The sequence below is a fragment of the Capricornis sumatraensis genome, chromosome 3, assembly GCF_032405125.1.
Source record: "Capricornis sumatraensis isolate serow.1 chromosome 3, serow.2, whole genome shotgun sequence".
NCBI lineage: Eukaryota > Metazoa > Chordata > Mammalia > Artiodactyla > Bovidae > Capricornis > Capricornis sumatraensis.
The window spans coordinates 116,937,407-116,956,226 of record NC_091071.1 but is presented as its reverse complement, the minus strand read 5'-3'; the positions used below and the strand labels follow the sequence as shown (position 1 = coordinate 116,956,226).

Here is an 18,820-nt window from a genome sequence, read left to right as displayed (position 1 = left end):
GCCAGCCTCACTGTACAAACGGGAAGGCCAGGCTCAGACATATGGAAACACCTCCTGAACTCAGAGCAGGTGAGGGGCAAAGCCAGAGTACAGTGTGTCCCACGGCATGACCCTTTCTCTTGAGTCCAGCGGATTGCTGGACCCAGGAGGCACCCAAACCTTCAGTGAAGGGCAGTCCTCCCCCTTGAGCACTGGCCCTGGGGCTGCTGGCCGCCACCCTGTGCACCAGCCCACCCTTTGCACACAGAGAGAGGCTCAGCCCCCTTGGAGGAGCCGGGACCCGTGCAGTGACCATCAGCAGCACCACATCAGGGTCGCATGGCTGCTTTTGGGCTTGCTCAGGCGTGCTCTCCAAAGATGCACTCTGATTCGCTGCCACAGAGCCTCATGTGGCCAGGCCAGACGAGGATTCCTGGTGGGCTCTGGGCCTTGGCGAGCAGGGCTGAGTTGCATGTCATCAGCAGTGCCTGGGCTCCAAAGATTAACTCAGACTCAGCAGGTGGGAGCAGAGCGGGTGTGGTGGGCTCACAGAGGAGGCCTCTTTCCATCTGTCAGGAGGTGTGGTCAGCACTGATGGCTGAGCCCCAATTACTGTTACTACTATAATCAGAGACACCTGCAGGCACCCAGCACATGGCTTCCCACTGGCAACCCTTCCCGATCCACACAACATTCAGAGGCTCCCAGCCCCAGCTTGTTTTATTCTTTCTTTTTTGTATATTTTGGCTGCACCAGATAGCATGGGGGACCTTAGTTCCCTGACCAGGGATCGAACCTGAGCCCCGTGCATTGGAGGCATGGTGTCTTAACCACTGGACCACCAGGGAAGTCCCAGCCCCACTTTCAAGATGAACCGAGGATCCGAAAGGTTCCCTCTCTTGCCAAGACCACAGAGCAGAAAAAGGGCAAACATTTAGGGCTTTGCACCCAGGTCCCACCCCACATCGTCCCTGCCTCAAATCACCTGCCCATCAGGTAACACCTGGCTGTCCTCTGGGCAATGACATCCCAAATGCAGGGCACCCTCCCCATGCACCTGGTCACTCACCAACACGCCCAAGTGCCTTCGGGTCTGTGCCAGGCACCCGAGCCAGGACCTAGACGAGGGCAGCTCCTACCCTCAGCACACCCCTGGTCCAGCTGTGGAGGCAGACTGGAACCTAGCACCGGTACCAGATGGAGCGATGTCCAGGAGGGGAGGCATTCCAGGAGAAGGAACTGCCAGGCAAAGGCCAGGAGAGGCGGCAGCTGTGGGCACTGAGATGCCAGTGGGAAGCCAGTGATCAGCAGCACAGAGGATGTGAGTGGCTGAGGAGAGAGGGGGCTGGGAAGATGGAAGCTGAGGGTCTGCACGTCTCGTGAGGGGCCACAAAGTGGCACAACTCCAAGGAGCACCAAACAATATGGTCTGCATGAACTTGAGCACAACCAGGATACAGAATGGGCTTCCCCGATGGTTCAACGGGTAAGGAATCCACTTGCCATGCAGGGGACCCAGGAGATGAGGGTTTGGTTCCTGGGCTGGGAAGATCTCCTGGAGGAGAGCATGGCAACCCACTTCAGTATTCTTGCCTGGAGACTCTCACGCACAGAGAAGCCCAATGGGTGAGGTCTCAAAGAGTCGGACACGACTAAGCACTACTCACACAGGATACAGAGTGAGAGCTGCTGAGGTCCACTAGGGGCCTCAGCCTGGGAGCGGAGCCTGCTTGAGCTGGAAAGGCCTCTGCCTGCAGACAACTCCAGGCTGGGAGTGTGCAGCAAAGCCTCTCAGTCCATGGAAGGAAGGGCTCCTGCAGAGCCGAGGGCTTATCAGCCCATGCGACTCACAGACCCCAGCAACACAAGCCCCACCCCCACCACGGGCCTCGGGTCAAACATCAAAGGCCAAGCTCTCAGGGTATCCAGCCAAGTCTTGAGCACCCCATCCTGCCAGGTTTCCAACACCCACCGCCATCCAGCACCCTGGCCAAGCTGGCTTCATTCAGTCCTGCTCCAGGCAACTCCCTCCCTCTGTGGGGCCAAGGAGAAGGGCAGGAGACACAGACAGGCACCCATCACCAGTCAAGCAGGACCTGTCCTGCCATGCAGATGTCTAGAGGATGTGCACTTATCTGCGTACGCACGCACACACACGCGCACACTTTGTGCACTCAAACTTCTATACACTCGAAATCCATACACAATCAGAAATGCACTCACACGCAGTGGATGAACTTAAAACACACGATAACAGACGCACTCGTGCATTCATACATACACAAGTCACGTACAACAGGCATATGAAACAGACATGTCCTCACACAGCAGCACATGGGCACTGCTTGGTATACACACACAGGAGCAACCCAAGGGACAAGCCCTTGAGCCTGCCTTCTGGAACACAGGGAAATCACTGCTAGAAGTACGCTCCACAGTACAGGCCAGGCAGGTTCAGCGGCAGGGGGGGGTCAGGTGACGAGGTCCCCCCAGCAGTTAGGAGGCCAGGCCAGCCAAAGACAAAGTCCCAGAGAGGGGGGCTAAATGCTCAGGGTCCTGAGGTTCTGGGGATGCCCCAGGTCCCAGGGAGCCCCAAAAACTTTCACTCTGCAGCAGGAAGAGCCCACTGGACCCAGGCAGTGCTGGCTGCTCAGCATCAGCCAAGGGCTCATGATGAGCAGGGGGTGCGCTGGCTTTTGCACACCTTACTGAAGACGCCACAGGGCTGAGCACATGTGTAAAGGCCCAGGAGCCTCTCCTGACTTCCCTTCATTGTTCCACTGACAAACCCATCCATCCATCCATCCAGTCAACATTGGCAGTGGGTGCCAGTGCCGCACACCAAGCTGAGTGCAAAGTGGGTTCCAATGTCAGGGTGGATCCCGGAGCAGGGAAGTGTCACTTCTGGTCCCAGTGTCTGCTGTTGGACCATTTCCCAGTGAGGAATTTTGTTACCTCTCCTCATCCTCAGGAGGCCATAGGAATGTTAGGCCTACCAGCCTTGAAGAAGCCCTCCAATTCCCCAAGTGAATGAATGAATAGAGAAAAATATGGGACAGCCCCTCAGCCCACAGGTACTATTGGTCTGTCAAAGGTTCCTGGCCCACTTTCCCAGGGAGCCATCCTGCCCCCAGCTGTAGCAGTAAGGGGGACTGCAGCCTGCTGGGCACAGGCGTGTGGGGGACCTCTGAGGGCAGGCAGAGCAAGGCCTGAAGTCCTGGGGCTGAGGGGGAGCTGTGGGGTCGCGTCCAGCTGCAGGCAGCAGGCAGAGGAGGGGCAGATAGCGCCTCCAGGTCCAGGCACGCTGGGACCTACCCTGGCAGGGATGAGGCAGGAGCCCTTCCCGATCAGAACTGCCACTCACAGAACGTTCTCTAGGTCCAGATGTCACCCGAGTGCCTACCGCCGTGTCATCTCCAGAACACCCCTGCCAGGCAAGAACAAGGCCCTCTGTCCCACGTGTGAGGACAGGGAGGCACAGAGGGACACAGAGCACTCAGGTCACACAACTAAGTGGCCAGGTTGGCCTGAAGCCAAAGACAGCACAGAGAAGGCGCCTGCACGGCTCAAGTCACCATCTGCTCACAGCAGCGGCAAAGCGGCGGGCTTCATGGCCTCTGCTCTCCAGTAGCCTGAACACACTTCTCAGGTGCAGACAGGACCACCGAAAGCACCCCAACCCTCCCACAGGGAGAAGGCTCCACAGCTAGGCTCAGTGGGCCTCGAAAGGAAGCCCAGCTCCACCGGCCACTTCACTTCTCAGAACCTCAGTGTCTCCCTATGTAAAATGGGGATACATTAACCCACTGCGCAGGAGCACCAAGCCCAGAGCCTGGTGCAGAGTGAATGCGCAAGAAACACACGGGTGTTGGGGAGACACTGCTACTCCATCACCGGAGATGCTGCAGCTTTTAATTAAAAAAGACACACCAATACATGGTGCAGTACGAAGTAAAAGCGTTTAGAGAAGAGCTTGGGTGGGTCTGGATTCCAGAAAGGTCAGGAGATGGGCAAGGACTGAGCCCAGAGGCGATGGAGGCAGCCGGGGTGCCAGCGTCGAAGGGAGCATCGCAGGCACCGGGCACAGAGGCCCTGGATGTGCCCAACAGAGCCCGGCGCTTCCAAGGATGTCAGCTCCCTCACCTCACAGCGCCCACGGGGTGCAGTCCTGGACAACCTCCTTTTCCAGATGGAGAATAAGAATAAGAGCCAGAGAACAGAAAAGAACTTGAGGATCAGGCGGCTTGCTGGATGGAGCCAGGACTGAGGCTGGGGCTGCTGGAGAGAAGGTCAGGGGGGCAGGGCAGGGGACCATGGGGGAGGTGGGGAGAAGCCCCTGGTGCCCGTGCCCCCACGCCAATTTGCTCAGGGTATTAAAAAGTTTCTTTTCAATTACTCCTTTCTTGGAAATTACTAATAGCGCTCTGATGAAGATGCGGCTTAATTTCCCAGTTGGTTTGGAAATGAGGAGACCCATAATTGTATGACCCTCTCGGCAGTGGCAGACAGAGATGAGAGGGGGGTTGCCCCTTAGGGGCCGATCGTGGATAAAAACATCCCCACTGAACGTGATGGACCCCCGGTGCCAGACAAGGCTGGGGTATAAGCTGCCTCCCCTGCACCCCAGCACCCTGCTCCATGCACTCAAGGTCCTGGCCTCCCTCACTCTGCTCTCATTTGGAAAAGCTCTCAGCCCACTGGGCCATGACCGCCTGCTCAGGGACCCAGGTCTCTGCCTTTCCAAGGAAGTCAGCTCCCAACCAAGGAAGCAGCTCGCATAGAGTCCCAGGCCCACTGCCTGGAGTGGGGCAAGCCCAGGGCACACTGCAGATAGGAGGAAACGATGAACAGCCCTTAGTTAGAGCGGCTGTGTGTTTATCAGGTCTTTCGGTCATCTCCATATCTCAGCCTTGCCAAAACCCCATGAGTACACCCACTGGATAGGGGAAAGAGGCAGCTGCCTGAATTCCTATGGGTGCGGCCTTGGTCTGACTCTGAAAGCTGGCTTCCCTCCATCCCCACTCCCTTCTCGTGAACCTGCCTCTCATTCAGGAATCATACCCAGAGATAAGGCAGATCTGGGAACAAACCCCACAGGGCAAGTTCCCTTGATTGGAGCTTCTAGCATCAGCCCCAGGAATTTCACTGAAGTTTTTTAGAATCTTTCCCTGTAATAATACAATCATGACAGCCACTGTTTATTTTCAGATGCTGACTCTGTTATGTCACACTAAGTGATTTGTGAAAATCACCCCGTGGGGGTGGAGGGGAGCATGATAACATCCCCATTTTACAGATGCAGAAACTGAGGCGCAAAGGTCTTGAGGAGCTGAGTCAGTATCCCACCAGGCCAGTCTGAGCACAGGGCCACTCCTCCATGCCCTGGCTACCTCCCAGGTTTTCTCAGACTGATGAAGAACACAGAACATGTGCTTTGGGGTAAGGACTTTCTCATTCCTGAGATGGGGTCCCTCCTGACCACAGTCTTGTCTTTTCTGCTGAGGGCAGCCTCTGTGGCCCCCTACCCCAGGGCTCCTCCCTGAATCCTCTCTAGAGGGGCTGGGGGACAGTCTTCCCCAGGTGAGGAGGTCCTCAGGGTCCCCACCGGGTGGGCACATGCTCAGAGGGGCCTGCTGGCCAACTTCACACTGGCCAGGGGCTGGAAGGGACGTGCCGCCCCAGCCGCAGTGTTTCCTGGTGAGGCCAATAGGTTCAGGCTGAGGCGCCGCAGCTGGACTGAAGGCTACAGGATCGAGAAGGGTTAGCCGGCTGCAGACACGCAGAAGAACAGCAGGAATAACTCATCCCAGCCGGGCCTCGCCAGCGTGAGCCTCTGAACCCTCCGCATGGGGTGTAAGGAAACCCCATCTACCACGCGAGAGGCACTGGGCGGGGACCCAGACGTCCCTGCGACCTCATCCACAGAGGGACTCTTGTTCGGAAAACAGGCGCTATCACTGTGACAAATGCTGTCTGGATTCCAGGAGTCTTCCTGCTGCTTTCTCAATCCCCAATTCTCCCTCTACACCAACACCTCCTATCTCATGCCTTGTGTCTCCTCCGGCCGCGCTGGAACACGCCAGAAGGAGATCAGGCAGCGAACTTTGGAAACAAAGGAGACCTCGACCTCGGAGACACATGTCTCCGCCGCACTGTCTCACCGCCGCACTGACTCTCACACGGCCAGAACTTTGCTGCGCAACAGGACGCCTCTCATCCTGCAGAATCTCCTGTTTCCTGGACAAGCCCTGATGGCCCTAACGGAGGGCAGATGGCACCAAGTGTCCACTGAAAACACAGGCAGGCACACCCCCTCCCAGCCCTGCTGCAGCTATTCAGGACGAACCCCCACCAACCCCAGGGTCCTCAATGTTCTAGCCTCACAGATTCACTGCAAAAGGAAGACACAGACGTGAGTGGGTGCTGTAGGAATCAGCCTGGGCTGTCAGGGAAGGCTTCCTGGAGGAGGCAGCATTGACCCTGGGTACCAGAGCCCAAGGAGTCTTGGCAGTAGGAATCAAGGGTGTTGTAAGCACAGGGTAGTCACTGCGTTCTTATCACCCTGAAGGAAACTCCACTTTTATCAGCAAAAGGAGTCCAGGCCCTATCACAGGACTCAAAACCTGCAAATTCTGAAGCTTTCCAAAGCACAATATATACATACTCCCAAAACCTCAACTGGGCCACTGGGACTTTAAGCCTCGCTTAAGGCAAAAAGGCAGCAGTGGGCCATGCGGTGAAGGGGGCTCTGTCCCCAGAATGTATGAAAACAGTCAACTTTTCTGCTGCATCCAGGACCTCACCTGGGAGAGGCCTGGTGGTCCCACACCGGGATGTCTGGGGACAGCATGGGATTGTCAGAGATGAATCCTCCAACCCAAGGGCAGAAGGAGGGTTAAGGAAAGACTCCTGGCAGAGTGGACACCAGCCTGGGGCTTGTGGACAGCAGGGGCCTCAGGGCTAGAAGCAAGGCAGTGCTCACCACACTCTAGACAGAGGACCCTCAGCTTCTTCCGCTGGGCATTTGCAGCAAGAACCAATGAATCAAGGTGACAGCTCATCACTGCCTCAAGAGACACAAAGGCAGACAGACAAGGGCTAACTCAGGAGCCTTTTATCAGAGAAACACCTAAAAACCCAGGGAAATGACAGTGATGAGGTTTAGAAACGCTAAGTCAGCATGAAGCAAGTTTCTTTAGTGGAGGACTTCACAGAGCTTTCAAAATAGCACCTCGTGCTTTTAACACCCTGGAAAGCCCCTAACTAAGGCTTCGCTGGATTGGGAAGATCCCCTGGAGAAGGGAACGGCTACCCACTCCAGTACTCTTGCCTGGAGAATTCCAGGGACCGAGGAGCCTGGTCGGCTACAGTCCATAGGGGCGCAAAGAGTTGGACTGAGCAACTTTCATTTTCACAAGAGGCTTCTCCCAAAGTTGGCCCTTTCTTCCTGCAGAGTCTGTGCACAAGGAGAGCTCGAAACTCCAGGAGCCTTCCTGGCCTCTCCCTCCCCTTCCCAGGGCACAGCAAGCTGGTTGGGGTCTCCCCAGGAGGGCTTGAATCCTCGTGCCTGGCTGGGATCCACCCCTCACTCCTGCTCGGGATGGGGTGCAGGGATGGGGTGCAAACAGGGGAAGGTGAAATCATGAAAAAGCTCCCCTCAGAGTGTCAATTCTTTAAAAAATTTTTAAACATTCACACTAACACGTGCAATGTATGAGGGTTATTAGCCAATTCCTGGGACACACCTAACGGTGTGGGGATGGAGGTGAGAAGCTAGCTCTTGACAACTTGGGAGGCACAGCCTGGGTCTCCTCCAGGTATCTCCCGAGCCAGTGACACCCACTCCCAGCAGGTCTTCAGGTAGCACCATGGAAGGTGGCCACCGCATCCCTTGGCCGAGGCCCCGCCCTTCCTGGCCAACACCAGAGCCTGGGAACCACAAGCCACATACCCTGGCCCCTCACCTGTACCTCCTCCCGTGCCCTAGGGCCATCTATACATCCTCCTTGCAGCTCAGAGGATGGTGGACACATCCAGGTGACAACATAGGAGACTTCCATCCAGCAGGAAAGGTCTGGGGGACACTTAGGGTCTGCATCACGTGGGGCTTTTCTTGGGACCCCGGAGGAAAGTTCTTAAAGCAAGATGTCCTCTCAGGACTCTGTGCTTGTCTCCATAGACAGAGAAGTATGGCTTTGGAAAGCCCTGGCCATCTGACCAGCCAGGGAAAACATAAAAGGCCCTCTCATTGAAAAAACCATCTAAGAATAGAACCTGCCCCCAAAATCTGTGAAAATGGTCTTGGGTTTTGACCCCTACTTGTCTCTCACAGCCTGGGCCTACAGACATGTGACGCGCACACCAGATCCAGCTCCTGCTCCATGAGCAAAGGCAGGCCCCCAAGTCTGTCAGAATCTCTTCCAGGGGACAAGATAGCACTTGCCGGCCCAGCCAACACAGTAGGGATTTTCGTCATTCTGTCCTGAGGCTGTTATTAGAAGGCAGTCTCCTGGCTCTGTGCCAGCACCTCCCCGATCTTTTCTGGAGGGCTTCCCCACCCTGCCCTGCCCAGTGCCAGACAGCAACTAGACCCCTGAGTGTCCACTGGATGCCAAGCCTTGCTGCACCAAGCTCCCCACCTCCCTGCCCCCAACAAGCCACCCTCGACCTCCTACCTTCCTTCCAGCCTCCCTCCTTCCCTCCCTCCCATTTCATTGAGATGTAATTGACCAATAACATTATACTAGCGTGAAGTATACAACATAGTGGACCACCCCGGGGCGGGGGGGGCACTCAGCAGAAGATTCAGGTTCAATCCCTGGGTGGAGAAGATCCCATGGAGAAGGGCATGACAACCCACTCCAGTATTCTTGCCTGGAGAATCCCCATGGACAGAGAAGCTGATGGGCTATAGCCCACAGTGTCACAAAGAGTTGGATACGACTGAAGCAACTGAGCACGCACACACACAACATAATGATTTCATATGTATGTATACTGTGAAGTGATCAACACAGGAAGTCTAGGGTGCAAACATCAAACTCACGTAGTTACGCATTTTTTTCCTCATGATGAGAACTTTTAAGATTTATTCTCTTAGCAACTTTCAGATATAGAATGGACTGCTTATTAACCACAGTTATCGTCTAAGCAGTACATCCTCAGGACGCAATGTTTGTTCTATTTATTTATTATTTAAATTTTACTTAGTTTTTTTAAGTAAAATGGACTACATCACTATGTTAGCTTCAGGTATACAACAGCGATTTGACGTTTCTATACATTACAGAACGATCACCTGTCGCTTCCTGCCTCCCTCCCTTCCCTCCCTCAGCAGACATTGATGAGAGCCAATGCTCTCTCATCAGATGAAAGAGACAGATCTGATACCCAGTTAGCCAATCAGAAGTGTGACAACAGTCAGATAGGAGTCTGTCCTGGGAGACGGGGGAGGCGTGGCCAGCTAGGCCAGTGGTGGGTTACAACTATAGAACCCAAGGCCAGCTGGGGAGCCAGGAGGCTTGGGATCAGTGCTGAGTTTGGATCAGCCATAGGCCCTTGACAGCTCACTCATGGCACAGGGCAGGGGAGGTTGTCCATCTCACGGGAAGCCCTCCCACTCGCTTTGCCGTCATTCCAGCACATCCCCTGCCCCTTGACATCCTGAGGATCCTCACCCACCCCAGCCCAAGCCCCACCACCAGGGGCTCTGGGAAGGCAAGAACCAGGGCTGCCTCCTGGGTCCTTTACTCCACTCACAGCTGCAGCTCAGACATCCTCCCACAACCAGGTCAGTCCACACAGGCTTTCCCTTCGTGCCCTCAAGTTGGCTACACAAGACCAGCTTCCTCCCTGGCGGCCTGCCTTTCTCCCATCACCCAACTCCTTTATTTTGAAAAGCAGTGAAGCTACCAAGATCCAGACCAGCAAAGGATGGGGAGAAATGTCTGGCAACAGTATTGGCTGTAGCAGAGCCAAGGTGCAGCCCAGTCTAGACCGTCTCCCCGCCCCATGCCACCGCCTCTCTATCCTCCCAGCGCTGGACCAGCTCATCAGGATTGCACAACAGGGCATTCGGGGTCAGACCTTCCCGGGACAGGGTTTAGAGGAGAAAAGTGCGCCTAATGAAGAGGAACTAAGGGGCAGGATTCCAGAAGGACCTGGAAATACTGCGGCTGTTTTCTTTTGTTTTTCCAAAGAGGCAAACACAGAACTTCAGGGCATGAGAACAGAGTAGAAAGAGACAGGGGTGAGGTCTGAGAAAGCGCAGAGAAGGAAAGATTGACGCAGCGGTGGTCCAAGAGCTGACGGAGACGTGGTCGGGGAGGAGGGGCTGGTCTAGCCAGTGGGAAGGCAGGTGGGTGCTGTTAGGGGCTCACAGGGACAAGTAACCGAGGATCACAGGTGATGATTAAAATGTGGTCACCTGCCCAGAATAACCTGAAGACAGCCTCTCCCTCCCCCTGACATATACACAAGTGCCAATGAGGAAACTTTCCCCAAATCTCCCAACGCAACCTCCAGAGGTCACCCCAGGCCCTAGGGAAGCCTCGATCCTTCTGATCCTTGGAAGGTCCAGACTTTCCGACATCACCAGAGGCACAGTGATGCCCTCTGGGAGGCCCCAGACTCTCCTCAGAGCCCACTCCAGGGCCACTCCCCAGCCAGGAATCCCAAGGAAAGATCAAATCCCAGGGCCCTGGGACGGTCATATCCCCTTCACCTGGCAGACGGAGCAAGTGAGGACCAGAGAGGCAAGGGCCTTGCCCAAAGGTGCACAGCTAGCAGGAATCACCCTGCCCTTCAGGGGCTGACCAGCCATGCCCAGGGAAGAAGGCCACCAGAGGACCTCTGAGACCACCAGGGGCATCCCCAATGACGAAGGGCCCTCATTTGTCCAAGGTGCCACCGGGGTGGGTGTCTCAGAGGCAGGAACACCCACTTCCGTCTGTACTCACTGGCCATGTGGCCTCACACAGCCAACAGGACTTCTAGAGCAAAGAAGAAACCTGCCATGGGGTGGGGGACAGGAAGAATCATTTGAGATCCAGCCCTGAAAGAGCTTGGCCCCCAGTCACCGTGCCCCTTTCTTCCCCTTCTTCTGTAGGAGAGGAAAAGTTAGAGGTGTCCAGCCCTGGGTCAGGCTGTGTGTCCCTTGACAACCCACTGCCCAACCTCAGCTTCCCCTTCTCTACAACAAGAAGACCAGCGCAGCAAGACTCAGGGGCCCGCAGGCCTTGTTGGCCTCTTCCCATGGAAGTCTGGCCCCACAGAGTGGCCGCAGCTGGCCTGGTCCCGGCCTGCGGACAGTGGGCTCCCCAGGGCCTGCCCACGGCCCTCTCCTCAGGACAAGGAAGGCGGGGGTGGCTGACGGCCGGCTGCCTGATTTATAGCCTCCTCCGGCCGCCCTTCCCAAGGCGGCAGGCCGAGCAGATATTTTCCATGGCCACGGCCGAGTTCAGACGTTCAGAGGAGCCCTGGGTCTGCGCCTTGGGCCTGGCCCAGCCTCCTATCTCCTGATGGCGCAGGCAGCCAGGGGCCCAGGCCCAGGAACAAGCACTCCATCACGGGGCAGAGCGAGGCGGGGCCCAGAATGCCACAGCCAGGGCCAAGAGCCCCGGGTAGGGGAGGGCCAGGCCTCCCAGCCAGCGTGGTTCACACCAGGCCCTTCCCACTTCCGTTTCCCCCTTTCTCCCCGTGACAACGTCTTGAACGAGAGCCTCTGCTGGCAAGCCCGAGCACCCTGGGGTTTTCTGCCCCGACGCGGCTCCCACGCTCCGCTGTGCACACAGCCCTTGGACAGGCTGCTGAGATTGTGTGTGGTGCTAGTGGCGAAACACAAACCTCCGGCCCACACAAATGTTCTTGGAGGCCTCGCTCCCTCCAGGCAGGATCAGCCTGGGTAACTAGGGAGGTGTCCCTGTCCCTCTCGGCACCAGACCCTTCCCCAGTCACCCTCCGGCCAAACCAGACGCTCAAATCAGGCCATGAGCGCATTCAGATAAGGATGATCCATACCATGGAATCTCTATACCGTTTAAAATGGAGCCTCCAATCCAGCTTTCTGCTTCCAGTCAAGATGGAATAACAGGAACTAGATTCAGGTTCCCACCCGAAACCACAGACAAAATATTTGCCCCTAGTTTTCAAGACACTGAACTGCAGGCGACAAAGGGAAAGTGGTCCTGAGAGACAGAAATAAACAAGGTGGTGAGCACTCTAGAGTGCCCCAGGGTGAGGGCAGGGTGGGGACAAGGGGAGGGCAGACCTGGTGGATTCCCTGACCTGCAGAGATGGAGCTGAAGTCCAGGCAGACCAAGGCAGTGACAGTTTGCAAGACAGAATGCCAAGAGGGAGAGCTGAACAGAGAGACAGCCTTAGAGACTGGCAGGGCACCACAGGGATCACTGCAGACTACAGCCAGCACATGCAGTTCTGCACCAGGGCCAGGCAAGCAGCTAAAAGGATGAGAGGGATGCTGCCCAGTACAAACAGGGCCACTGCCTGTTCCCACCACCCAGACTGGAAAGAAAAGCATTGCATAAAGAACTCAGAAGGATTTTGCCTCAACAGCAATGAATAACTAGCCCTGGGCTCTGATCTCATCTAACTAATCTTAAAAGCAAGGATAAACCTTTCAAATAAGTCAACCATGTCTCAAAGAAAGTTAAAAAATATTTACAAGATAACAAAAACGTCCAATACCCAACAAGATAAAATTTACAATATCTAGTATCCATCAAAAATAACCAGGCATGCAGAAAAAAAAAAAAAAACCCACAGGAAAATACATCCCATTATAAGAAAATAATCAATTAATCAAAACTGAATCAGAGTAGACACAGGCATCAGAACTTGCAGATAAGAGCTTTCAAACAGTTAGTTAAGAGGACAGTAAAGATATAAAAAGACCCAATCAAACCTCTAGAGATGTAAAATACACTAAATAGGATTAGTGGCAGATTGTGAGTGCATGTTCGGTTAAGTCTGACTCTTTGTGACCCCAGGGACTATAGCCCGCCATGCTCCTCTGTGGGTTTCCTGGGTAGCTCAAACGGTAAGAATCTGCCTGCAATACAGGAAACCTGGGTTCAGTCCCTGGGTCGGGAAGATCCCCTGGAGAAGGAAATGGCAACCCGCTCCAGTATTCTTGCCTGGAGAATCTCATGGACAGAAGAGCCTGAGGGGTTCTAGTCCATGGGGTCGCAAGAGAGTCAGACATGACTGGGAGACTAGCACTTCTATGCTCCTCTGTCCACGGAATTTTCCAGGCAAGAATACTGGAATGGGTTGCCATTTCCTGCTCCAGGAGACCTTCCCAATCCAGGGATCAAACCCGTGTCTCTTGCAGGCTGATTCTTTACCACAGGCACCAGCTGGGAAGCATCAGTGGAAGATTAAACACTGAACTTAGATGACACAATGAATCTGAAGAAACAGCAATAGAAACTAGCCAATATGAAAAGCAGAAAATTACAAAAGAGAGCATGTGACAACTTCAAGATGCCTGCTGCTGCTGCTGCTGCTGCTGCTAAGTCGCTTCAGTCGTGTCCAACTCTGTGCGACCCCAGAGACGGCAGCCCACCAGGCTCCCCCATCCCTGGGATTCTCCAGGCAAGAACACTGGAGTGGGCTGCCATCTCCTTCTCCAGCGCATGAAAGTGAAAAGTGAAAGGAAAGTCGCTCAGTCGTGTCTGACCCTTAGCAACCCCATGGACTGCAGCCCACCAGGCTCCTCCATCCGTGGGATTTTCCAGGCAAGAGTACTGGAGTGGGGTGCCATTGCCTTCTCCAAAATGCCTAATACACGTGTAACTGGAGTCCCTGAAGAAGAAATGGAGAAAAGAGAGTGGAAAGAAATATTTGAAGAAATAATGGCTAAGAATGTTCCAAATGCAAAGAAAATCTGAAGAAAAAAAAAAAAAGGATCCAGAGTAGAGATTATCAGCTAAGATCTAGAAAGTCACTAATTCTACTCAATATTCTATAATGACCTGTAAGGAAAAAGACTTTTTTAAAAAGTAGATGTATCGATATGTAAAACTGATTCATTTGCTATACACTTGAAACTAACCCAACACTACAAATCAACTATACTCCAATTTAAAAAAAAAAAGGTTTTTAAAGTCACTGATAATGACAAAGGAGCAAGTTCATCAAGAGCATATAACAATTCTAAACATGTATGCACCTAAAAACAGAGCTTCAAATACATATAGTAAAAACTGAAATAACTGGTTTAAAGTCCAGTCAATATGATTCACCATATTATCCCATCCGAGATCAAGGACAAGAAAAGGATATTTGCTCTTATCACCTGTAGTCAACGCTGTACTGGATGGTCTAGAGGCAGTAAAATAAGGCCAAATAACTAAATAAAAGGCTCCAAATTGTAAAGAAAGAAATAAAATTATCTTTATTTTCAGATGATGTGATCATTTATGTTTAAAACCTGATAAAATCTGTAAAACAAGATACAAGCACCTTATACACAAGTCATTTATATCTCTAAATACTAGCCAAATAAAATTTTAAAATACCACTTGTAACAACTTCAAATTACATAAAATATCTCAGGATAAATCTGAACAAGACATACAATGCCTGTAAATTAAAAGCTATTTTTAAAAACTGCTGAGAGAATTTAAAGAAGACATAAACAAATGGAAGGACACACTTTGTTCCTGGGTTGGATTCCTCAGTATTGTTAAAATGTCCATTCTCTCCAAATTTATCTATATTCACTATACTCTCAATCAAAATCTGAAAAGCAGGGCTTTTTTGAGGAACTCATATGAAAAAGCAAAGCATCTAAAATAGCCAAAGCAACATTAAAATAAAAAAAGGAACAAAGTTGGAGGGCTAAACTATCTGATTTTAAGACTTATCATAAAACTTAGTAAGCAAGAAAATATGGTGTCAGTGCCAACACAGACAAATAGATCAAAGGAACAAAATAGAAAGTCCAGAAATAGGCCCACACATATTCAGGAAATAGATTTTTTTTATAATGGTGCAAAGGTAACTTGGTGTAGAAAGAATAATCTTTCAACAAATGGTACCGGAGCAATTAAGACAGCCATTTGCGAATAAATATAAGCAGACCTCGGAGAAATCGCAGGTTTGGTTCCAGAACACCACGATAAAACAAATATCAAAATAAAGCAAGGCAACACAAATTTTCTGTTTTCTGAGTGCATATGAAAGCTGTTTACACTATCTTGTAGTCTATTAAGTGTGCAATTTCATTGTCTAAAAAAACAACATATGTACCTAATTAAAAAACACTTTATCGCTAAAAAGTGTAGCCTTGAGCAATTCATAGTCTTGCAATAGTGACATCAAAGATCACTAATCAGGGCTTCCCTGGTGGCTCAATGGTAGAGAGTCCACCTGTCAATGCAGGAATCACAGATTCGATCCCTGGGTTGGGAAGATCCCACACACCATGGAGCAGCTAAGCCTGTGCACTGCAACTATTGAGCCTGCGCTTTAGAGCCCAGAAACTGCAGCTGCTGAGCCCACACGCTGCAACCGCTGAAGGCCCCTCGCCCTAGAGCCCATGTTCTGCCACAAAAGAAGCCACCGCAATGAGAAGCCTGTGCACTGCAATGAAAAGAAGCCCCCACTCACCACAACTAGGGAAAAGCCCGCGCAGCAATGAAGACACAACACAGTCACAAAGAAACAAATGAATAAAATGATTGTTTTAAAGATCACTGAAGGCACATCACCATAACAAATATGACAAAGAAGTTTGAAATATTGAAAGAATTACCAAAACAGGACACAGAGACACAAAGTGAGCAAATGCTGTTGGAAAAATGGCACCCAAAGAATTGCTTCATGCAGGATCACCACTGACCTTCACTCTGTAAAAAAATACAGTATGTGTGAAGTGCAACAATGCAGAGTACAGTAAAATGAGATGTGCATGTATAGAAATCACTAACTTTAGTCCATACGTTGTACTGTATCCATATGAATTCAAGATGGACCACAGACCTAAAACATTAACATCTCTAAAAAGAAAACGTAGAGGACTTCCCTGGAGCCAAGTGTCCATTAACGGATGAGTGGATAAACAAAATACAGTCTATCTGTCCAGTGGAATACTATTCAGCCTTAAGAAGGGATGAAGATCGTACACATGCTACAACATGGAAAGGGACAGTGAAAGTTGCTCAGCCGTGTCCGACTCTTTGAGAGCCCATATAGTCCATGGAATTCTCCAGGCCAGAATACTGGAGTGGGTAGCCCTTCCCTTCCCCAGGAGAATCTTTCCAACCCAGGGATCGAACCCAGGTCTCCTGCATTGCAGGCGGGTTCTTTACCAGCTGAGCCACAAGAGAAGCTACAACATAAATGAACCTTTACAACATTATGCTAAGTGTAATAAGTCAGACCCAAAGGGCAAATATTGTATGGTTCTGCTCACATAAAAAAATCTAGAATGGGAGATTCATAGAGACAGAAAGTAGGATGGGGTAGGAGACACACTATTAGGTACAAAATAAGCTATAAGGATACATTGTACACATAGGGAATAGAGCCAATATTTTATAATAACTATAAAAGGAACATAATCTTGAAAAATTGTGAATCACTATATTGTATACCTGTAACTTTTATAATAGTGTGTATCAACTACACTTCAGCTTAAAACAAGAAAGAAAAGAACTTAACAGGGATTGGGGAGAGAGAGAATGGAGAGTTACGGCTTACAGGTTATGGAATTTCTGCTTGGGGAGATGAAAGAGCTTTGAAAATTGACACTGGTGATGGTAGCACAGCACTATGAATGTAACTAATGCCACTGGATTGTACCCTTAAAATGGTTAAAGTAGAAAATTTTGTATTATATACATTTTTTTCTACAATTAAAAAAAACAATAACATAGCATACAAAAAAACCCATTGAATTATACATTTTAAACGGGTGAATAGTATGGTTTAAAAAAGGACTATCTAAATGTGAGCCAAAATAAAGTTTGTTATTTTATTATTATTTTTTTAGCCACACCACATAGCTTGCAAAATCTTAGTTCCCTGACAAGGGATAAACCCCCGCCCTCAGCAGTGAAAGCACAAAGTTTTAACCCACTGGCCAGCCAAGGAATTCCCAACAATTTGATGTTTTTTAAAAGTTACTAGAAGTTCAAATGATGGACCATTCCAAGAGTTGGCAAGGATGTAGCAGAACTTGGGTTCTCACATGCTGCTGGTGGGAATACAGAATAGTGTAATCCTCTTTGTTAAACAGTTTTACTGTTTCTTAAAAAGTCCAACCTCGTGACCTAGACACATCTGCTTTCTGAGCCAGACACCCCACCCCTCAAAGATTTACCCGGCAGAAGAGAAAAAGTCGTATGACTACTTGAACAAAATGTTCACAGTGGCCTTGTGTGTGAATAGCCAGAAACTGGAAACAACACAAATGTCCATCAGCAGACACCTGGGTAAAGAAATTAAGGTACATTCATCTGATGGGGTACCACTCAGCAATAAAAGGAGGGACCACCGCCTGAGAAACATGGATGGATCCCAAAGTAACTGCCCTAAGTGAAAGAGACAGACCAAAAAAAAAGAAAAGAAAAACACATCCTGTATGGCTCCATTTAACTCTAGAAAAGGCAAACAGGTCTATAATGATTGAACGCACATCAGTGCTGGGCAAGTGAGGGGGAGGGAGGGACAGATTAAAAAGGGCAGGAGGAAACGTCTGGGGATGATGGATATGATCACTATCTTGGTTGTGGTTTGCAGACATAAGTCAAAACTTATCAAACTTTACATTAAAAGAAAACGCCACTGAGATGTAGTTTTCCTTCCAACTATCAGACTGGCAAAGACCAAAAAGTTTGATTAGAACATTCTGTTGGCATGGTTAAAAGCACTCTTGCTCGTTGCTGGTGGGTGTATAAACTTCATGGAAAATGATCTGGCAATATCTATCCAAGCTACAAAAACTCCCACCTCTATGTCCAGATATTTCATTTCCAGAAAGTCATCTACAAAGATACACTCATGTATGCGAAATGATGTATTCCAAGGTTATTCAAAGTAACACTGTTTACAGGGGCAAGTGTCCATCATTAGGAACTAGGTTAAAAAAAAAAATGCACACACAATGGTACACCTCTCTAACCTAAGGAGAGAGGTGTTTACATGAGGTGGAGAGTGAAAAATGCAGGTTACAATACAGATGTACCCTATGCTTCCATTTGGGTATAAAAAGGGATAAAAGACTATCTGGTCATTTTCATGTGACTCACATGAAACATTTTTTGGAGGGATACACACCAAACCCAGTATCACTGGTTGGCTCTGGGAAAACTACACGGGCAGTGGAGCGACAGCAGAGCTGGGAAGACTTTATACGTGTGTACAGATAACTCTTTACGCTTTCTTGAGATTATTAACCATGGGAATGCATGACTGTTCAATACACAGATAAGTGTAAATAAAAATTAAAGGTTAGTGGAAAATGAGTAAGGTTGATCTATCATAGACAGATGTGGGAAGAACACCAAGGCATATTGTTAAAGTAAGCACTCACGAAGAAAGCAAGGGGCTGAACACTATCAGTAGTATGATCCCACTTATGTAAAGATAAATGATAATGACAATAAAATACTAGTCTATGTCAACGGAAAGCTGGAAACACACGTATAACCATTATCAGTGATTATCTCTAGGGAATAGGATTTGGGGGGAACCTACTCTCTCCACATTATACATTTCTGAATCTTTGTCCTTGTTCTGTTTGCATTTAGGTTTGTATCAGAAAAAAAAAACTGATAAATTTTTACTGGTATATTGTCACCCTGCTTATTTAACT

General features: G+C 50.4%; 1 non-coding gene across 1 annotated transcript; it reads right to left on the bottom strand.

The window, feature by feature from the left end:
* Nucleotides 1-754: 754 nt before the first annotated feature.
* On the bottom strand, nucleotides 755-827 carry TRNAW-CCA (transfer RNA tryptophan (anticodon CCA)). Its single transcript has one exon. It is a non-coding gene; the product is annotated as a tRNA-Trp (tRNA).
* Between the last annotated feature and the right edge of the window lie 17,993 nt (nucleotides 828-18,820).